The sequence below is a fragment of the Equus quagga genome, chromosome 4 (assembly GCF_021613505.1).
Source record: "Equus quagga isolate Etosha38 chromosome 4, UCLA_HA_Equagga_1.0, whole genome shotgun sequence".
Taxonomy (NCBI): Eukaryota; Metazoa; Chordata; class Mammalia; order Perissodactyla; family Equidae; genus Equus; species Equus quagga.
In genome coordinates this window covers 72,976,116-72,992,094 of record NC_060270.1, presented here as the reverse complement: position 1 = coordinate 72,992,094, position 15,979 = coordinate 72,976,116, and positions in this window count along the sequence as shown.

The window sequence follows — 15,979 nt, the reverse complement described above, 5'->3', positions numbered from 1 at the left end:
GATGATAGATGTAACCCCTAATATATCAGTAGTTGTATTAAATGTAAATGGACCAAGCTCTCCAATTAAAAGACAAAGGTTATTGGGCTAGATTAGAAAAAGAAAAAACCCAACTATATACTTCATATAAGAGATATGATTTAAATATAAAGAAACAGAAAGATTAAAGGTGAATGGATAAAAAAGGTATACTATGAAAGCATATACCAAAGAAAAGAGGAAGAAGAAAACTGATGGAGCTATATTTATGTTAGACAAAGTAGATTTTAATGCAATAAATATTAGCAGAGAGACAGAGGGATATTTCATGATGATAGAAGGGTAAGATGAACTAGGAGACATACAATTCTAAATCTGTATGCACCTAATAACGTTGCTTCAAAATATACAAAGCAAAAAAAAATTTGACAGAACTAAAAGGAGAAATAGATAAATGCACAACCACAGCTAGAGATATTAATATAATTCTTTAAATATCTCAAAAAACAAAGAAGTAAAATATCAATAAGGGTATACTGATGGTTTAAAATGCAGAATTAACAAATATATGTAAATAATATGTTGACTTCTTGTTTCTGGTCCCTCATGCAAGGAGCTTGGAAGTTACTACTTCATCCTGACGACAAGTAAAAAGTTGAACAGACTGAAAAATTAACAACTCTTCTTAGATCTGTAAGACAGGGGACAACACAGGGCAGCCATTGTCCCCAAGGTGGGAGAGAGAGACAGGTGAATACAGGGACTCAAGGCTTACCAGAGCAGAGACTCACAAGCGGAAACCACCATAGGAACCAGTTCAAGGTGGGAAAATCTGAACCGTGTTCAAATTGCTGGAGGCTCAGTGTGGACAACTCTGAGAGTTAAAATCTCCAGGGGGACCAAGTCATAAGGGTGCCACCACACTTTCGTGAGTTTTGCCCACAAGAGCAAGACTGGGTTCTCACAGTAAATATCGAAGAAAAATCCCCTTGTGCTTCTGGTAGGAGGAGCAGAAAAGGAATCATTTTAAAATACACCAGAGCACTCTGTTCTTCTTGAAAAGGCCTGCCCTCAGGAGAAACTAATTAACCAGAGCCTAATTTTCTGGGGCATTAACAGAATCCAACTGACCTGGAGGAAAGAAAAACGCCCAGCTCAGTCAGCTCCAGCCTTCCACATGGCAGAAGGGAAGTACCCAACTCCAGTCCATTCCAGCCATCGTGTCCCACCTGGAGGGGAGGAAAAACAATTGAGAAACACTGATGAAGTGTACAGTCCAGAAGCCCAGACTCGCTAAAAGACTGAGATCTAATCATGGGCTCTAGAGTGTTTCCCCTCACCCACACCTCACCACCACATTACTAAAGGCCTGTTTACAGCAGTTCCTTTTACTCAATACATCATGTCTGGCTATCAGGAAAAAATTACAAGACATACTAAATGACAAAAAATACAATTTGAAGAGATGCAGCAGGCATCTGAATCAGTCATGGCAGGAATGTTGGAATTATCAGACTGAGAATTTAAAACAGCTATGACTAATATGCTAAGGGTTCTAATGTAGAAAGTAGACAGCATGCAAGAATAGATCGGTAATATAAGCAGAGAGATAGAAATCCTTAGAAAGAACCAAAAAGAAATGCTAGAGATAAAAGCACTGTAACAGAAATGAAGAATACCTTTGACGGGCTTGCTAGCAGACTAGACATGGCTGAGGAAAGATCTCTGGGCTAGAGGATATATCAACAGAAACTTCAAAAATGCAAGGGGAACAAAGACTGAGAACAAAAGAGCAGAATATCCAAGACTGTGGGACAACTTCAAAAGGTGTGATATACACGTAACGGAAATATCAGAAGGAGATGAAAAAAGAGAAAAGAACAGAAGAAATATTTGAAGTAATAATAACTGAGAATTTCCCCAAATTAATGTCAGGCAGTAAAACACACAGAACCAGGAAGCTCACAGAGCACCAAGCAGGATAAATGCCCATACCATATGTAGAACACTGCACTTAACAACCAAAGAAGAATAAACAGTCTTTTTAAGTATAAGTGAAATATTTACCAATACTGACTATACGTTAGGCAATAAAAAAATATGTCAACAAATATTAAAGGATCAAAATTATACAGAATATGTTTTCTGGCAATGGATCTAAGCAGGATATCAGAGACAAATGGTAATGCGAAAATCCTCTGGATGTTTTTAAATGAAGCAGTAGGCTTCTACATAATGCATGGATTAAAGAATAAATCACAACAGATATTAGAAAATATTTTCAAGTGAGTTTTAGTCAAAAGATGAAATATCAATGTTGTAGGATAAAGCTGACGCAGTGCATAGAGGGAAATTTATAGCCTTAAATGCATATATTAGCAAAAGAGGATGAAAAGCAATGATCTAAACACTCATCTCATGAAATTCTTTTTTTACTTAGTTTAAGTAAGTAAATAGAGCAATTGAATCCATAGGAACTAGAAAAAAGGAATAAAAGAAGAGCAGAAATTAATGAAGTCAAAAGCAAACACACAGTGGAGATGACCAAAAAAAGACAGAAGATGAAATATCAGAAAGAAAAAGGGAATATCATTACAGAGTCTACAGACATTAAATTATAAGGAATATTATTAACAACTTTAGGCCAATAAATTTGAAAATCTGGAAGATAAAATGGACAAATTTCCTGGTAACAATTTTTAAGTGGATACAAGAAGAAATAGAATAATCTAAATAATTCTATACCTATTAGAGAAATTGAATTTATAATATAAAACTTTAACTAAAAACATTCCAGGCCCAAATAACTATACTACTGAATTACTTCAAACATTAAAGGAAGAAATAATACTAATTTTACACAAATTCCTCTAAAGCATGGGAAAAGATGGAACACATCCAAACTCATTTTATGAATCCAGCATAACTGTAATTCTAAACTGGAAAAGGACATTACACACACAAAAAATTCAGACCCATATCCCTCATAAACATAGATGCAAAAATCGTAAACAAAATATTAGCCGATTAAATCTGTGCCAAAAGGCAATTCATCAAAAATGCAAGCTTAATTTTTGTTTTGTTTTGTTTTTTGTGTTTTGGTGAGAAAGATTGTCCCTGAGCTAACATCTGTGCCAATCTTCCTCTATTTTGTATGTGGGACTCCTCCACAGCATGGCTTGATGAGCAGGATGTAGGTCCACACCCAGCATCCTAAACTGCAAAGCTCAGGCTGCCAAAGCGAAGTATGAGTACTTAACCACTACACCACCAGGCCAGCCCCATGCAAGCTTAATTTAACATTTAAAAAAATCAGTGTAATTCACCATATTAAAAAAATAAAGGAAAAAATTATATGATCACGTCAATAGAGGTAGAGAGAACATTTAATAACATCCAATAGTCATTCATGATTTAAAAAAAAAAAAAAACTTTTAGCCAAGCGAAAATAGAAGGGAACTTTGTTAGTCTACTAGAGTAGCAGTAACTACAAACATAGGTAGAATAGAGTACCTGGAAACATCTTACATATGGTGTAAATAATACGCTTTTTCTCTGCGAACAGGAATGAGTTAAGGATGTCTTCCATCACCATGCATATTCAGCATTGTATGGGAGGTCTTAACTAGTTCAATAAATTAAGAAAAATAAATAAAATGAATAAATATTAGAAAGGAAGAAATAAAACTTACCATATTTGCAGATGATGTATTTTGTGCATAGAACCCAAAAACATCTACAAATAAATTGTGTGAATTCAGGAATATTTTGGAAATAGAGTCAACAAAAAAACAAATTATATCCCTCTGTACTAGGAGAGATAATTGGAAAATGAAATTTTGAAAATTAAACCATTTACAATGACATCAAAACCATCAAATACCAAGGAATAAATTTAGCCAAAGTTACACAAGACCTCCACACAGTAACTACATGACAATACTGAGAGAAATTAAATGAGACCTAGATCAATGGAGGGATATACCATGCTTATGGACGGGATGGCCAATGTTTTACAGATGTCAGCTCTTTCCACAGTGAGGTGTTGATTCAAGGCAATCTAAATACTATTTCTAACAAGTTATTTGGGGACACTAACAAACTTATTTTAAAATTTATATGGAAAAAGCAAAGGGTCAAGAATAGTAAGATAGTTTTAAAGAAAAAGCAGAGGTAGAGGATTGATACTGCTAGATATCAAGACAATAGGCGGGGACAGCAATTAAAACGGTGTGCAACTGGTGCAAGTACAGATAGATAGACCAATGGGACAGATAGAAAATCCAATATCAGGCCCAGACACATAGTATCATAGGTGACACTGAAATGCAGCGGGGAAAGAATAGCCTTTTCAATAATTGATGCCTGATCAATTGGTTATCCCTATGGAAAAAATTGAACTTTTTACCTCTATATCACACCGTACACGGAAATCAATTCCAGATGGATTGTAGACCTAAATGTGAAAAGTAAACAATAAAGTTTCCAGAAGATAATATAGGAGAATATTTTCATAGCTTTGGTTGGGTAGGCAATGATATTCTAAACACACATGTAAAGGAAAAATCATAAAGCAAAACACTGATAAATTGGACTTTCTTAAAATTAAGAACTTTTGTTCATCAAAAGACACTATTAAGACAATGAAAAAGAAACTATTGAGAATAAATTTGCAGAACACATATCTGACAAAGGACTGATAACCAGAATATATGAAGAACTCCTATGAATCAATTACAAAATACAGATAACCCAATAAAAAATGGGCAAAACACTTGAATAGGCACTCTTTGCAACAGCTACTAAAAGCCAACTTTTGCATACCCTTGAACTAGCAATTTCACTCTCTTGCCTAAACTCAGCTACCAGAATCTTGGCCTAAGACAAAATTTTATTATTTAGCCTCGAATGAGGCTTAATACACCAGGTTTACAGTTGAAAGTGACATAGAGGGTATATTAGGGCTCTTTAAATCAGAATCAAACTGCTTAAGAAAGAAAAAAATAAGTGTTTGTCTTATATAACAGGAAAAAATTCCAAGAGTAGAAATAGTTTCTGATAATGTCTGATCCCTGAACTGAAATGATGTCATCAGGATGAAGCCCCTCTCACTCGGCTCTGCTCACAATATTGGTTTTATTCTCAGGCTCCATGTAGTGGCAAAATGGTGCCAACAGCTAGCACTACCTCCTCCCAGGTTCAAATCCAGCCAAAAATTGGGCATTTTCCCCCAGCTGCTACATCATACACTGTTGGATTCACTCTAACTGGAATGAGTTGAGTCATGTGTTCAACAAGGAAATAATCACTGTGGTCAGGGCAGTGGAATGACAGTGATTGGTTAAGCCTGGGTCACATGTCATTCCTGAACAAATCCCTGTGGCTGGAGAAATACAAAGAGCTGGCTGGCCAGTCATGGGTTATGCTCTCCTTACCTGGAGCCAAGATCCTCATGGACTGAGCTAGGAATAGACAAAGGAACTTTGAAGCGGTGTTCCCAGAAGAAGAGGGTAATGGACGCTGAACAGATTAAAGCCACACATGTCCCCCAGAGGGATGTTGTGAAACTGAGTTTCAGAGAGTAAGGCGATAGGCCCAAGGTCCACAGAGGTAGTGTCATAAGCTGGACTTAAGAACAGAAAGCTTCACTCAGAAAGCTTAAGAAAAGTGGGGTTCTCCTGAAGCTGTGAAGATGCAGACAGACTCTTAGACCTTAATTCTGTCAGGCATTCTTCTCTCAGGTTCTGGCTGGCTCCAAGGCCAGGGAAGGGAGGCATCTCATGCTGGGGGAACAGGTTGCCAGACAGTCTCCTATGGTATCTGGCTGCAGTCCCACATGGCCTTCATGGGGAAAGGCTGGGGTCTTGACCAGGAGCCAGGCGTCTGGTGGCCTGGCTGAGCCTGGGCATCCAGGATTGGCAGGAGGTGCCTTCCCCACACTATCTCTCCATAGCACCATCTGCAGCTGCCTTCTGCATTTGGCCCAAAGACAGCATTGCCAGTCACTTCAGGGGATTGCTGGGCCTTCCGTAAGCAAGACTTCAAAAAGGCCAAATCTGACACTTGGCTGCTCTCCTTGAAATTAAAAGACCCAGCTTAGGTCAAGAAACATGGGAAAAAAATAAAAGCATAGCGTGATGCCTGAGGGACCGCAGCTATGCAAGACAGGGGACCAGAACATACACACCAAGGAAGTGGATAAAGGCGGTCCAGAGAAGACCTATGACCTTGGGTTTGCTAAAAGATGCTCTATCAAGCTTGAGGATTTCATTTTTAAGACCATTCAAAGCTCAGAATAAGGGCAAGAAAGAAAAGAAACAGTGGATTTTTCCTAAAACTCAAAAGCATAAGTAAGTAAGTCAGCAACTAAGTAAATCACGGGCTCTCTGGTTGATTATGGTTGGGCTGAACAGTGTCTGACTCTCCTCTATCATCAGATGGAGGCCACAGGAATGGTGGGCCAGATGAGGGAGGGTCCAGTAGACGAGCCCATTGGACTGATCATTGTCACAAAAACAAGGCCAGGACAAGAAGCTGTGACCTGGAAGAATGCTGAAGATCACACTAGGAGGGTCAGGGGGTGTGAGGGGGAGTCATATTGGCAAATCAAGGGTCCATCTGAGTTAGCTTTTTAACCTTGCCCTACCCCATACCCTGGAAGGTCTGGGCACTAAACTAAAAGGATGCCCACTTCAGTTCCCATCTGTGCAGGGGCTCATGCATAATCCCTCACCCTGGCACAATGCCTTCATCAGACCAACAACCTTCAGCTTCTTTTCTCAATTTCTCGCTCCTCGCGTTTGGCCTGCAGCCTTGCACCTTCCGTAGAGACTGTCATGATCTCCTGACTATGGCCTCGCTTCTTGGTGTGGTTCCCACAGCCTCCAGGCCCCAGAGTAACGTCTCCTCTGAGAGACGCTCTGAACACCTTTCTCAGTTTGACCCTGGAGAAGGCAGTGCCACCCTACCTTCTGGCTAACTCAAGCCCCAGGGGAAACCCAGACTCAGACAATTCAATATCCAACATCACAGGCAATCAACTAGCTTTGGTGGTGGAGGAGGTGAGGCAAATAGGCAAATATAATTTAAACTGCAAGCCAGGTGAATACCTTGCCAAACCTGCAGAAGTTGGTCAGATTTAAGGGCTGGCAGGACATTGGCCAGAGTCAAGACTGTCTCTCTCTGAAGAGCCAAAAAAGACCCTGCAAGACAGCTCAAAAAAGAGGCTCTTTCTTCACACTCACTCCACGAAGCTGGGAGGCATGAATTATAGTCCTCGTCTAAGTGTGAGAAAGGCACTACTTAAGGAAGTCCCAGGCACCAGGGCCATTCCATGCTGAAGACATCATCAAACAGTGATTCTCTGTAGTCTGCAATGAGACAGGTAAATGATGCAGTGTTTATTTTTGCTCTGTTAAACAAATACCAGACAAACATTCTTGAAACTTTCAGGGACATTGCAAAAAAAAGATCCCATGTCTATTGCAAAAAAAGATCCCCATGTCTAATGGGAGGCTGGATACAATGTTATCAAAGGTTCATTATCAGCTGAGTCTGTTTTTTAGGTTGCTCATACACTAGATGATCAGAGACTGCCCCGTTGCCTCTCCCAGCCTCAACTTTCTTATCTGTAAACTGGTAATAATTTCACCTGCTCTATCAGCCTGAAAAGATTGTTGCGAGGAACAAATGAAATGATAGATATGAAAATACATTCATAGAGAACTAAACTCTACATAGGCTTGGAAAAACTATATAGATAGTTTATTAAAAGCATTTGACACAATTCTCGATGAGGAAAATTTGGTCAGAGAGCAGAGAGAGAAAGCAGAAAGAACACAGTAAATTGGCATGCGTGATGAAATGAGAACATTTGAAGATGCCCAGCGGAAAGAAGGGCGGCAAGGGTGCCTAGAACTAAGAAAGAGAAAGGAGAAGTCAGGAGGTGCAGAGAGAAGAGAAGGAGCGTAGAAGGTTTGCCACCATGGGAAAAGTCTGGGACATGAGATGGAGAAATTCCAGGAGGCAGGTCCCAGAGATAAGAAAGGCTGAGAACTTTTAACATCCTAGCTGGAGGTTCACTTTTGAGTTGTGGAGTAACTTTCCCCCATTCCCCTAAGCCTGTGGGACACAGCTTCCTTATGCAGAACGTGTTTGGAGGGGAACAAAGAGAGGGGCTATGTTCCACATTTGGGCTGACTCAAGGTAGAGGGGGAAAAAGAGATACAGAAGGAAAGATGAATGAGAGTTCAGGAGGAAAGGGAAGGAAGAACGAAAGGTGAAAACAAAACATTAAGTCCCTTAAAATGCACAATAATTTGGGGAGGATGTTGGCTCTAATAATAAATGTGATAGAGGCTTGCAACATTTTTATTTGACTGTTAATTTGTATGATCGTGGTGACTCTTCAAAAAGGCGGAAGTGGTTTGTGCCAATATATGTTTCAGCTCAAGGGGTTAGAAACGCCTCTAGAAATATGTTTGGTTCATTGAAACGTGGACCCAAAGGTGGCCTACATTAAATGAATTGAAGAGTTGGAACAGTCTTTGTCTACCGGAGAGGCAGGTATCTAAAGGCTTAGGGAGATTAGAATGGTAGAGTGGATTCATCATATAAGACCTGCTCACCCACCCTGGAAGGGTCCACCTTTTAGGATACACCTTTTACCATGACTAGGAGAAGTAAACTTGGAGGTGACCCCCAGCATCTTTGAAGAGCTCTGTGGTTGCTTTTCTTTATAGGTCAGAAATTATAGTGAGAATTGCTACCCTTGAACTGGGATCCTTAAATGCAATGGGATCATTAGATCCCAGAGTGGTAGGGGCCAAGTGGCAGCACTTAATTACCAAAGGCAAGGTGGATGTGGTTACTGTGATGGACAACAGAGTCAAAGCAGTAATCAGATCGGTCTGACTTACAGAGACATTAATAGACCATAACAAGAATAACAATAATAGACAATAATAGAGTATTAGCTAGTTCATCTTAGTATCCCTAGAAAAGAAAGAGACAGGCAATCTATGAAATTTTTACTTGATCTGTATAGCAGAAGAATTGTAGGTAAACAGAAGTCTAACTTGAATCATTAAAACAGAGACTCACAACATCTCAATCAATTCCCAGACTTGGGTCAGTTTACAGACACAGAAGCCCTTGAATGAAGGGGAGATTGGGTGCCCTTGAGAAGGGACCTCAATACTCTACCAAAGGTTTATGCTGGGGCTGGGCAGGTGGCATAGGGGTTGAGTTTGTGCACCTACTTCAGCAGCCCAGGGTTTGCAGGTTTGGATCCTGGGCATGGACCTATGCACCGCTCATCAAGCCACGCTGTGGCAGCGTCCCACATACAAAATAGAGGAAGATTGGCACAGATGTTAGCTCAGTGACAATCTTCCTCAAGCAAAAAGAGGAAGATTGGCAATGGATGTTAGCTCAGGGCCAATATTCCTTACCAGAATTAAAAAATATATATATGCTAATGTTTCTCCCAGCCTACCTCCAAAAGGATCTTGGCCATATATCAGGGTGAATATGCTCTGGGGAAAGGGAAATAATTAGACCTTTTGGGGACTACTGGACACTGGCTCTGAACTTACTGTAGTTCCTAGAGACTCAAAACAACACGGTGGTCCACTAGTGAGGGTCAGGGTAGGGCTTTATAAACATCAGTCGATCCATAGAGATTTATCTCAGTCACATCAAGAGTGGGTTCAACAGCTCCCTGAATCCATCCTGTGGTTATTTCTCCAGACCTGGAGTGCCCTCTAGGAGTAGATGTTTTCAGAATCTCAGAACTAACTGGAAAAATCTCTAGATTGGTTCCCCGACCTGTGGAGTGAGGGTTATTATGACAGGAAAGGCCAAGTGGAAGCAAATAGAACTGTCTCTACCCACAAAAATAGTAAAGCAAAAAAAGGAAAACTGCATTCCTGGAGAACCTGCAGAGATCACTGTCACAGTCAATGACTTGAAAGAAGCGATTTGAAAGGACTGGTGATTCCCACCACATTCCCATTCACCTCTCCCATTTGGCCTGTGCAGAAAACAGATGGATCTTGGAGAATGACAGTGGATTATCATAAACTTGATCAGGTGGTAACTCCAATTACAACTGCTATTCCAGATGCAGTTTCATTACTTGAACAAATTAACACATCCCCTGGCACCAGATTTGGCAAATACTTCTTTCCTGAGACCTGTCAGCAAAGACTACCAAGAGTACTTTGCTTTCAGCTGGCAAGGCCAGCAGTACACCCTCACTGTCCTGCCTCAGTGGTGCATCAGCTCTCCAGTCCTGCGTCATAATTTAGTCCATAAGCACCTTGATCACCTTTCTCATTCACAAGACATCATGTCAGTTCATCACATTGAGATATTTTGCTGATAGAACCCAACTAGCAGGAAATTACAATGACTTTAAGCATACTGTTATGACATTTGCATGTCGGAAGGAGGGAAATAAATCTGACAAAAATCCATCTCAGTGAAATTCCTAGGGGTTTGTGGTGTGGAGAGGGGATGTCAAGATGCCCTTTCTAAGATGAAGGATAAATTGTTGCATCTGGCACCTCCTACGACCAGAAAAGAGACACAATAACTAGTGGGCCTCTTTGGATTGGGGAGGCAGCATATTCCTCATTTGGATGTGCTAGCTACTCTAGCCTATTTACCGAGTAATCTGAAAAGCTGTTAATTTTGAGTAGAGTCCAGAACAAAATAAGTCTGCTGTGCAAACTGCTCTGCCACTTGACCCAGCAGACCTTATGGTGCTTGAGAGCAATGGCAAATAGAAATGCTGTTTGGAGCCTTTGGCAGGTCCCTATAGGTGAACCCCAGCACAGACTTCCAGCATTTCACAGCCATCTTCCGTGGATAACTACTCTCTTTTTGAGGAACAGCTTTTGGCTCACTACTGGAATTTAATAGAGATGGGACACTAAATCATGGGCTATCAAGTCACCATGTGACGTGAGCTGCCCGTCATGAACTGATCCACCAAACCATAAAGCTGGCCATGCAGAGAAACTTCTTGTTATCAAATAGAAGTGGTACATATGAGACTGGCTTCAAGCAGGTCTAGAAGACACAAGTAAGTTACAGGAGGAAATGACTCAAATGCCCATGGCTATGACACCTGCTATCTTTTCTATCCCAGCCAGCATCTATGGCCCCATGGGGTGTTTCCTGTGACCACTGACTCATGAAAAGAAAACTCTGACTTGGTTAACAGATGGGTCTGCCTCTTCCTCAAGCACTACCTGAGAATGGACAATGCAGCACTACAGCCTCTTTCTGGAACATCCCTGAGAGATGGTGATGAAGAGACAAGCAGCACTTTGAGCAGTGCACCTGGCTGTCCATAGGAAGGAGAAATGGCCAGAGGTACAAGTCCATACTGATTTATGGGCTTCAGGCAATAGTTGGGTTGGATGGTCAGGCACTTGAAAAGAACATGATTAGAAAATTGGTGATGAACAGGTCTGGGGAGGAGGTATGTGGATAGACTTCTCTGAATGGGCAAAGAATGAGAAGACATCTGTGTCCCATGTGAATGGTTACCAAAGTATGACCTTGGAAAGGAAAATTTTAATAATTAAGCAGATAGGATGACCCATTCTGTGGATACCAGTCAGCCTCCTTCAGCCACTTCTATGACTGACCAATGGCCACACAGTGGCCTTGGTGGAAGGGATAGAGGTTATGCAGCGGCTCAGTATCATGGGCTTTCATTCATCAAGGACAATCTGGCTACAGCCACTTCTGAGTGCCTGATCTGCCAGCATCGAAGACCAACTCCAAGTCCCCGGTGTGACACCATTCCCTGGGGTAATCATCCAGTTACCTGGTGGAAGGTTGATTACACTGGACGACTTCCATCATGGAAGGGACAGCACTTTGTTCTAACTATAATACACATTTACTCTGGATATAGATTTGCCTTCCCTGCATGCAATGCTTCTTCCAAGTCTACCATCCATGGACTGACACAATGACTTATCCACCATCACGGTATTTCACACCACATTGCTTCTGATAAAAGAAGTCACTTCACAGAAAATGAAGTGTGGCTGTGGGCCTATGCTCATGGAATTTTCTGGTTTTGACATGTTCCTCATCATCCTGAAGCAACTGGCTTGATAGAATGGAGGAATGGCTTTATGAAGTCTCACTTACAGTACCATCTAGGAGGTAGTACAAGTGGGGCTGAGATAATGTCCAGCAGGAGGCTGCAAATGCTCTAAATCAGCATCAAATATATCATGCTTTATATTCTTCCATAGCCAGTATTCATGGGTCTAAGAATTAAGAGGTGGGAATAGGAGTGGCTTCACTCCCTATTACCTCTGCTGATCCACTAGCAAAAGTTTTGCTTCCCATCCCCGTGATCTTATGCTCCTCTGGTCTAAAGGTCTTACTTCCAAAGGGAGGAATGCTTTCACCAGAGAAACAACAGCGATTCCATTAAACTGGAAACTGAGACTGCCACCTGGCCACCTTGTGTTCCTCAGGCTTCTGCATCCACAGGAAAAGAAGGTGTTTATAAATACCAGCTACAACCACGTGACCAGTTGTATAAACCAGGACTGTAATAGTTATGAGTATTTATTCCTTATTTTGTTATGAACATATTCCTATATATACTAATAAAAATGTTTGTTTTCTTCCTCTCTTATCTCCTTATCATCTAATATAGGTGTACTAATGTACTAGATTTATATCGAAGTATTTAAATTATAACACATCAAAGGGGAAGGGTGAAAACCATTCAAGGATTTTGAATGCTGTTCTGGGGAAGGTCAGCATGTTTTTGGTTGTATGCAGAATAGTTGTATCATTTTAGGTTTTGTTATTTTGTTATTTAGAGATTAAGTATGGTTCGAAAAGATCTGTATGGATGCCAAGTTGACAAGATGAACAGTGATGGCCAGTTTTGTGTGTCGATTTATCTAGGCTGTAGTTCCCAGTTATTTAATGGAAGACTAATCTAGGTACTGCCGTGAAGATATTTTGTAGGTGTGATTAAAGTCCATTATCAGTTGACTTTAAGTAAGAGAGATTATCTGAGATAATCTGGGTGGGCCTGACTCAATCAGTTGAAAGAATTAAGAGCAAAACTGAGGTTTTCCTTAGGAAAAAGAAATTCCACCTGTGGGTAGTAACTTCAGTTCACTCCTGAGAGTTCGGGCTTACCCTTCCTGATGGCCTGCCCTGTGAATCTCAGACTTCCTTTGTCAGCCTTCTCAATCATGTAAGCTAACTCCTTGCAATAAATCTTTTAATGTATATCTCTGACTGGTTCTTTTTCTTTGAACTTTGATTGATACAATTGGTTATTTGACTATTACAAGCATAATGATACAGCAGAAACTAGAAATAATATTCAGCTTGATTCTGATGGTAATGTCCAATTTTTTTCTAATAGTCCAGACAATTAAGTTGCCCAGAACCGAAACTGAATCCCACCTCCATTACTTTCTAACCATGTGATTTAGGATAAGTTAGATAGTCTCCTTGAGCCTCTCTTTGATATGGGTCTGACAACACTGACCTTGTGGGGTGTTAGGGTTAAACAGAGCATCTAGCATAATGCCGGGGGTACCACTGCATTGATCATCTTCATCATTACAGCTATTGATAAGGCCCTTAGTCAAATGTGACTGAAGATTGTCTTGGGGAATATTACAATTTTCTGTCATCAGACTGGTCTATCTGTCTTCTCTTTTGTATTATTCCTTTTCTTTGTGGTCCAGGCCAGAATTAGTTGCTTCCTTGACTCAAATAACAAATCATTAAACAGAAAAGCTACAGGCTTTATCTGCAGTTGTCCAATTTAGACTTTTTAACAACAATAGAAACTGCTAATTTAAGGAGGGTTTTTTTTCTTCCAATGGTTTCTAGAAAACACCCACCTCCAATCACTTAATATGAGGCAAGTTCTACATTTACAGGGTTCTCTTTCTAAGCGTCCTCTGCCTGATGCTTTTTATGCCATTATATTTTACATATATATAGAAAATATACATACTATAATATATTATTTATGCTCCTAAACATACTAACTTATTTAATCTTCACAACTCTATGGGGTATATACATGTAATTATCCCCACTTTATAGATAGAAATCAGCAGATATCTTAAGCAGCTTGTCCACGGTCAGACGGCTAGACAGAGGCAGAGCCAGGCTTCAAACACCAGCACTGTGGCTCCAGATCTGTGCCCTTAACCATCATTCCACACAGCCTTTGATTGCTGAGCCTGCTCTATCTGCCAAAAATAATTATTAAGTCTGAAAGGACAACAGTTCTGTGGCCAAATGGAAGCCTGGGTGACAGGATCGGTTTTGCAGGTGCACCAGCACGTGGTGTTACACCACGGTCACTTTCCTGGGTGACCCTGGACTGGGAGGAACTCATCCACCCCCCGCTGCTGCTTGGCTTCTGTCTGTCATGGTGGGAGACCAGCTCAAGCCACAAAGACTCCTTATGCTTTCTTCAGGCAATGAAGAAAGTGACAATTTGATATAAAAACTGTCTTGTTTTTGCACACATGACAAGTCACCTGCAGAAGTTACCACAGCCCTCAGTTATTGAGATGGGAGCCACCCAAAGGACCATCCCCACTGGGGCCTGCATACCACAAGGTGAGGGATTCATGAGACAGTGCTCTGTCCATGGTATCTGTGGGGGAATTGTGACTTTGAAGATAGAAGGGAGGGAGAGAGAAGAAGAACTCAGCATCTCAAAACACTGGCCCATGGCCTGGCAGCAAGGCCGAGATCTCGGCATATCATGGAGGCTCCCCAGAAACTCTCTACACTACTATTTCTCCCTGCAGGAACCCAGTGGCCCATGCTCGCTCCTCATGAAGCGTGCTCACCAGAAAGGTCTATAGGGTACCCACTATAAATAACCCATCTCTCTCTCACAGGTTGATTTGTAGACTAATCTTTGCATCATGGGGCAACAGACAGTGGCCCCAGATGACAGAATTTTAAGAAGGCAGGAGCAGATTGAGAGCGGTTTTGTGTGGCAGAAAATCCTTCCTTTGTGCTCCCTTGCTCCTTCTCTGTGTGCTCCTTGCACAGGCATTTGCCTTGTCTAATCATGTCATAACCAAGTCATCACTCTCAACTTGGCTGTCATAAAATCACCTATAGGCTTTAAAAATCCCACTGCCCATCCTGCACCCCAGATACTTACGTCAGGATCTCGGAGGCAGGACCCAGGCCTCTCTCCTTTGCAAGCTTCCAAGGTGATTCCCGTGTGCAGTCAATGCTGAAACCACTGGGCTAAGTCTTCATGGGCATTATGGGACTTTGTAACTTCTACCTTCAGGAGTCCTTGAGTCACTCAGAAAAGTTCTCAGCATCATGACCAGTCCCTGTGGACTGACAGACTCTTCTCTCTGCTGTAAGGTTACTCTCTTTTTGGGGAGGAGCAGGGTTCCTTTGAGCAGAAGCAGAGCAGGATGTGCATGCGTGTGTACACATGCATGCACATGTTCCTGGGGGATGTGGACACATGGTTCTGTTTCAGGAAGGCTTTGGAATAATCGGGGACAGCTAGGCCGCTGAGAAATCATTGGCCTCAAAAAGATGGGTTTCTCCTTCCAGGAGAGCTGCGGGGTGCTGGGGTGTGACAGAGACTGCCCCTCACAGGGGGAAACAGTGCCCATCTCTCTCTCTAAGACTCATGTCTGAGACTCCATGTCACAGCAAAGCTGTGAAACCAGGCCATGCGGGTCGCTACTGGAACAAGGTGGAATCAGGAGGCCGTGGCTCTTTGAGGACACATAGAGATCGTGTGATAGGGCTGACTTATTATGTGACCAAGACCTCGCCCACTGGATACTGAAATCATGACTGGAGTGATGAGAAGTGTTTAAAACGGTACAGGTGCACAGCGCACGCACTTGTGGAGGACAAGAAGGGCCAGAAATTTCCCAGGTCCCCAGCACTCAGTGTTGCCATGCTTCTGCTTCCCAGAAAAACCAGCCTT